The 7,912-nt window shown below is 41.5% G+C and overlaps 1 protein-coding gene across 1 annotated transcript in view; it reads left to right on the forward strand.

Annotated features, from left to right (window-relative positions):
* Positions 1-5,766, forward strand: part of LOC128695222 (potassium channel subfamily K member 13-like) — a 73,798-nt gene extending 68,032 nt beyond the window's left edge. Inside the window, exon 8 of the mRNA XM_053785739.2 lies at positions 4,551-5,766. The gene's annotated coding sequence lies outside the window, so the exon portion shown is untranslated. The remainder of the gene's footprint in view (positions 1-4,550) is intronic.
* The last annotated feature ends 2,146 nt before the right edge of the window (positions 5,767-7,912 follow it).

The following is a 7,912-nucleotide window of genomic DNA, read 5'->3' on the forward strand; positions in this document are numbered from 1 at the left end:
TCACATATATTTTTTTATTTCTGTTCCTTCCTTAACATTGATCGAATTTTTAATTCATATTTGTTTATTTTATATAACATCTTCGTTCAACATATTTTTTTTCACAGAAATTCTTTGTGAAGGTGTGACAGTCATGTCTCGTGTCAACCTCTGTAGCCGTTTCTGCAGCACTCAGAGACCATGCTATATAAATTGTGCTAATTATTATATTCATCGAGCAAGCACTAAACCCGAATGTGTGAAACGATGTGTGGAGAAAACTGGAGGGTATTCAGGCACGTGAAATTCCTGACCTAGAAAATGCACAGGAACCTTCACGGCGCACATAGGTACGATATAACACGTAGATTACTAGGAATGGTTGAAGCTCCTTGACCTGTACTCCCTGGAACGCAGGAGAGAGAGAAACATGATTATATACACTTGGAAAATCCTAGAGGGACTAGTAACAAATTTGCACACGAAAATCACTCCCTACGAAATTAAAAGACTCGGCAGAAGGTACAACATCCCCCCAATGAAAAACAGGGGTGTCACTAGCAAGATGAAAAAAGCAACACAATAAGTGTCAGGGACCCAAGACTGTTCAATAGCTTCTCAGCATTCATAAGAGGGATTACCAATAGACCCCTGGCTGTCTTCAAGAAGGCTCTGGACAGCCACCTAAAGTCATTACCTGACCAACCGGGCTGTAGTTCACACGTCGGTTTACGTGCGGTCAACAGTAACAACCCAGTTGATCAGGCCCTGATCCACCATGAGGCCTAGTTACAGACCAGGCCGCTAGGGCGTTGACCTCCGAAATCTTCTCCAGGTAAACTGTATGATAATTTATAAGAGCCTCGGTGAAAATAAGTCTCCGAGATTAAAGTCAACTCAAAGGGCATCAAGAATGGTGCTCTCAGTGCTTACGCTTCCAGATACACAATATTTCCACGTAGATCTTAACTAGGTCACCTTAGGTTAGAGTCATATAATATATCATTGCTGTATTCCTATAAAGTTTAAGTATCCCCAGAATTAATGTACAGGTTTATACTGCCTGTCATATCAAAAGATTAGATTAGATTAGAGTCATATAATATATCATTGCTGTATTCCTATAAAGTTTAAGTACCCCCAGAATTAATGTACAGGTTTATACTGCCTGTCATATCAAAAGATTAGATTAGATTAGAGTCATATAATATATCATTGCTGTATTCCTATAAAGTTTAAGTACCCCCAGAATTAATGTACAGGTTTATACTGCCTGTCATATCAAAAGATTAGATTAGGTTAGAGTCATATAATATATCATTGCTGTATTCCTATAAAGTTTAAGTACCCCCAGAATTAATGTACAGGTTTATACTGCCTGTCATATCAAAAGATTTTGTAAATGTTGTATGCACTCAATACATTTCACATTACGATGAGCAAGTTAGATCACTGCTGCAACAAGTAGACTGGTTATAAATGACCATAATTTTTAAAGGGGTGGACCGGTAAGCCAGCGGAAGGCCTCGGTCAGATGACCAAAAGCTCCAAAGGCGGGTCATCATCTGACTAAGACGAACGAACCTTACCTAACCTAACCTGCAACAAGTATTCCCATCAACGTATCAGTATGTTACCAGTGGAAAAATAATATTTTTTTCTGTAGCCTAGATTACATTTGGAATATTAATAAGGAGGCCTAGTAACCCAGGATAAACTACGACAATCACTCAGTGGCGCTTTTTCTCCGAAAGGGTTCTGTGATTATGTTCTGCATTATGTGACCCACGCTAGTCACCTAACACCCACGGTACCCCCTCACTGTTCTGACAACATTATGTGACCCACACTAGTCACCTAACACCCACGGTACCTCCTCACTGTTCTGACAACATTATGTGACCCACACTAGTCACCTAACACCCACGGTACCCCCTCACTGTTCTGACAACATTATGTGACCCACACTAGTCACCTGACACCCACGGTACCCCCTCACTGTTCTGACAACATTATGTGACCCACACTAGGCACCTAACACCCACGGTACCTCCTCACTGTTCTGACAACATTATGTGACCCCACACTAGTCACCTAACACCCACGGTACCCCCTCACTGTTCTGACAACATTATGTGACCCACACTAGTCACCTGACACCCACGGTACCCCCTCACTGTTCTGACAACATTATGTGACCCACACTAGGCACCTAACACCCACGGTACCTCCTCACTGTTCTGACAACATTATGTGACCCCACACTAGTCACCTAACACCCACGGTACCCCCTCACTGTTCTGACAACATTATGTGACCCACACTAGTCACCTAACACCCACGGTACCTCCTCACTGTTCTGACAACATTATGTGACCCACACTAGTCACCTAACACCCACGGTACCTCCTCACTGTTCTGACAACATTATGTGACCCCACACTAGTCACCTAACACCCACGGTACCTCCTCACTGTTCTGACAACATTATGTGACCCACACTAGTCACCTAACACCCACGGTACCTCCTCACTGTTCTGACAACATTATGTGACCCACACTAGTCACCTAACACCCACGGTACCTCCTCACTGTTCTGACAACATTATGTGACCCACACTAGTCACCTAACACCCACGGTACCCCCTCACTGTTCTGACAACATTATGTGACCCACACTAGTCACCTGACACCCACGGTACCCCCTCACTGTTCTGACAACATTATGTGACCCACACTAGGCACCTAACACCCACGGTACCTCCTCACTGTTCTGACAACATTATGTGACCCACACTAGTCACCTAACACCCACGGTACCCCCTCACTGTTCTGACAACATTATGTGACCCACACTAGTCACCTGACACCCACGGTACCCCCTCACTGTTCTGACAACATTATGTGACCCACACTAGGCACCTAACACCCACGGTACCTCCTCACTGTTCTGACAACATTATGTGACCCACACTAGGCACCTAACACCCACGGTACCTCCTCACTGTTCTGACAACATTATGTGACCCACACTAATCACCTAACACCCACGGTACCTCCTCACTGTTCTGACAACATTATGTGACCCCACACTAGTCACCTAACACCCACGGTACCTCCTCACTGTTCTGACAACATTATGTGACCCCACACTAGTCACCTAACACCCACGGTACCTCCTCACTGTTCTGACAACATTATGTGACCCCACACTAGTCACCTAACACCCACGGTACCTCCTCACTGTTCTGACAACATTATGTGACCCCACACTAGTCACCTAACACCCACGGTACCTCCTCACTGTTCTGACAACATTATGTGACCCACACTAGTCACCTAACACCCACGGTACCTCCTCACTGTTCTGACAACATTATGTGACCCACACTAGTCACTTAACACCCACGGTACCCCCTCACTGTTCTGACAACATTATGTGACCCACACTAGTCACCTAACACCCACGGTACCTCCTCACTGTTCTGACAACATTATGTGACCCCACACTAGTCACCTAACACCCACGGTACCTCCTCACTGTTCTGACAACATTATGTGACCCACACTAGTCACCTAACACCCACGGTACCTCCTCACTGTTCTGACAACATTATGTGACCCACACTAGTCACTTAACACCCACGGTACCCCCTCACTGTTCTGACAACATTATGTGACCCACACTAGTCACTTAACACCCACGGTACCCCCTCACTGTTCTGACAACATTATGTGACCCACACTAGTCACCTAACACCCACGGTACCTCCTCACTGTCTGACAACATTATGTGACCCACACTAGTCACCTAACACCCACGGTACCTCCTCACTGTCTGACAACATTATGTGACCCACACTAGTCACCTGACACCCACGGTACCTCCTCACTGTTCTGACAACAGAGGTGACAGGTTTAAGGAAACACGCCCGACGTGTCTGTTTTTTTCGTTGTTGGAATCTTGGTCTTACAGTTGTGAACTAAAGAGTAACTAATGAAAATCTGGTAATTTAGTCATGTATATAATTGCTTCAAAATATAATTATAAACATTTAATAACGTCTACTAGAAAATTAACATTTCAAGCCAATTATGTCTTGTATAAAATTAATTTTCATTATACCAAAAGAATGTTAATGTTTTTGCCTCTATTTTTTAGCAGGAAAACTAACATAAGTTTGCTTTATTTTTTTCAAAATAAATTAGTGCATGTAAATTTATATCTAAGAGTAACGTACCAAATAAATTCTAGTCGTTGAACATTAAAATGGTATAAAATACCGACAGGTTGTTAGGTAAGACACATATGCAACAGTTAGGTATCTTTATTTCGAAACGTTTCGCCTACACAGTAGGCTTCTTCAGTCGAGTACAGAAAAGTTGATAGAAGCAGAAGATACTTGAAGACGATGTAATCAGTCCATCACCCTTAAAGTTTTGAGGTGGTCAGTCCCTCAGTCTGGAGAAGAGCATTGTTCCATAGTATGAAACAATATGATACCTAACTGTTGCATATGTGTCTTACCTAACAAATTCTAGTCGTTGTTGCTGTTTTTTTTCTTTCGCAGATGTGTACATCTCTCAACGTAAATCTGCTGTTCATTCCGCTGTTTGAAATGTGTGAAGCGACTTATGGAATATTGTAGTAATGGGTCGTCGGAAGAGTGAGAACTGTGTCAGGATTCCTTACTGACGGATTTTGTAACTAACGACTTGAGGAATATGTAGCAAGAAATATCATTATTGCACTTAACCTTGTTTATTAGTGAATAATGCAGCCGGAGTCTGTTCTTAAGTCCGCACTCTCGCGTTACCTGGCGATAAGTACAGCAGGAAGACTGTAATCTGATTATTAACCTGGAGGGCTATTAAACCAGGATAATTCAACTAAGCCACTGTCATGAGACTGGCTTATTTCCAATGGGGTCGTTTAGTCATCCCCCCCCAGGACTGTGAACCTACTATAGTCGACTAACACTTAGATATCAGCTCGGTTGTGAGCTGAAGCCGCCACCAACTGACCACGAGCACCTAGACAGCGTAATAATGTTTAACAGTTTATTTGTGTTTAATAAACCATATATCAAAATGTAGTGTATTTTCTGTAAATTCTAAGAACATCTATTTAATTATCAGTCTGAGGTGGATAATCAGCTGAGTGATGAAAATGAGAGTCACTGCGTCGTACGTTATTTCTTAATTATTAAGAAAACAAGTATATTTCAGTAAATACTAAACAAAGTGAATTTAGAACGCATATTTTGGAGTTAAAATACTCAAGACATGATGTACCCTGACTCTAATTTGAGTGACAATTACCATATCACTAAAAATAGTGTTTTGGCTATTTGTGATTAGACTATTTGTACCACCTAGCGATAGGTAACGCAAGAAGGAATTATTTACTTCTCCTTTAATACCAACAATCTCGATGTCTGTTGAGTTAAATCTAATTGTAGGTACGATGTGTAATGTACATGTGCACACCTGGGCGAGCAGCTGCGCGGACCGTGCAGTTCTCATGGACCTGTATGGTCGGTGTAGGTTTCGCTTAGATGTGTTCTTGACATCATTGGTTAATTATCCTATATTTCTTCCCGTGCTCTGAGCAGAAGGAATTTAGTCTGTAACGAAATAATGAAAGTATACTTGTATTTTATTATTCTAGTGTAAATTAAGAGCAAGGATGATTAATTTGAGGAAGAGTTAATATAGGTTTGCATGTTTTTAAGAAAGTTAACTTATCCACATGTAGCTAGTATAGGACAATTTTAAGCGTCGGTATCTGATTTTATATGTAGGTTATAGTGGTCATATTTGTTATATTGTTATGTTATTCGTTAATGTTTCAATATCTAATGTCACGTTTTTTCAGTTATTGTTCATATATTGTCATCTTTATGGTTTTCCTTTTGTCTATTGTCTATTTGTTGGTTTTAAATAAAATATAAAAAAAAAAATCTCGATGTAACTAGCCCACTGTCTCCTAGTTTAACTTGGTATATACATGACAACCTTCTCAAAGCGTACGCCAGGGTTCACTCTCGAATAGCAAACGATATCGGTGCCTGGAGGTTTCTTGGTGATATTGTCCTTGAGTTGGTATGTGTTTATACGCACTCTGTTCAACCAATTATTGAGGTGTAAGTCAGCAAATTAGTTAATTTATTTGGCGTCTCCTCTGCATGACGGACTTGTTTATGTGTCCCAGGATACCAACAGCTGGTGACAAAACACTATGCCATCCTTTCATTTATTCGTCTATTGGCTGATAAACTGAGGCATTTATACGTAATTTACATTGTAATTTGAGTATTAAACAAACATACTAATACGCTAATTGACAACACTAATTTCAATTCCACAAATCAGTAAAATATTATTTAATTAAACGAGATTATTGAGTTTTTAATAGAAAAAAAATGAATATCCCACAGGGGCGACCACCAGCAGTGAATAGACGTTGACTATAATATTTTTCATTAATTTCGCCCAGCCTTCTGTGGTTCTTCAAGCTGCTCGTCTGGTTCACGACTCCTCAAACTCTTCACATCATCGACACCTTCATTAAGTTTCAACTTGGTTATCGACCGCCAAACATTAAATGACAATAATTTAATAAATACTACTTTAAGTACTAGTAACGCGAATAATAGTATATAATAATAATAATAATAATAATAATAATAATAATAATAATAATAATAATAATAATAATAATCATAATCATAATAATAATAATGACTTCATCGCTTTAAAAAAAACGATAAGTTGAAATCAGACAGATTTGCCTTGTATGCGCCAGTAGGCCTTCTGCAGTGTTCCTCCACTCTTATGAAATTACGTTAAAAATTAGACACTTTTACAACATTTGGGAATTTTTATCGTGGAAACGTTATGCAAATAAATAGCTTCCTCAGTCCGGTACAGAAATAAATGCTGGAAAAAGAGGAGTTTGAGGTAATCAGTCCCTCAACCTTGAGTCGATGTGTTCAGTCCATCAATCTTAAGGAAAGTACATCATATAGGCGGAAAATTTCTTATATACTGCAGACAGGAGAGTTGAAGCAGCCAGAGTCGAGGTCACCACCAAAAAATTCCACAAGAGTAAGTAGGTTAGACAAGCGTTGAAGAATTTCCTGTATCAAGATCCCAGGATGTTGTCGTGTCTGATAGATAAGATGTAAATGGGTTTAGAAAACCGAGAAGTTGAAGAATTAAACACAACAACATGAATCTCGTCCTTTGCAATGTCTTTGAGATCTTCCAGCTCACCTTTGACAGTATTTAAGACTCCAGACAGATGCTTCAACTTCATATTGTTCCAGACCATGGAGCTGAAGTCTTCTCCAGGATGAGGGACTGACCACCAGACCATGGAGCTGAAGTCTTCTCCAGGCTGAGTGACTGACCACCAGACCATGGAGCTGAAGTCTTCTCCAGGCTGAGGGACTGACCATCAGACCATGGAGCTGAAGTCTTCTCCAGGCTGAGTGACTGACCAACAGACCATGGAGCTGAAGTCTTCTCCAGGCTGAGTGACTGACCAACAGACCATGGAGCTGAAGTCTTCTCCAGGCTGAGGGACTGACCACCAGACCATGGAGCTGGACTCTTCTCCAGGCTGAGGGACTGACCACCAGACTATGGAGCTGAACTCTTCTCCAGGCTGAGTGACTGACCACCAGACCCTGGAGCTGGACTCTTCTCCAGGTTGAGGGACTGACCACCAGACCATGGAGCTGAACTCTTCTCCAGGCTGACTGACTGACCACCAGACCATGGAGCTGAACTCTTCTCCAGGCTGAGGAACTGACCACCAGAAACTGAAGCTGAACTCTTCTCCAGGCTGAGGGACTGACCACCAGAAACTGGAGCTGAACTCTTCTCCAGGCTGAGGGATTGACCACCAGAAACTGGAGCTGAACTC

The sequence above is a fragment of the Cherax quadricarinatus genome, chromosome 35 (genome assembly GCF_038502225.1).
Source record: "Cherax quadricarinatus isolate ZL_2023a chromosome 35, ASM3850222v1, whole genome shotgun sequence".
NCBI classification, from domain to species: domain Eukaryota; kingdom Metazoa; phylum Arthropoda; class Malacostraca; order Decapoda; family Parastacidae; genus Cherax; species Cherax quadricarinatus.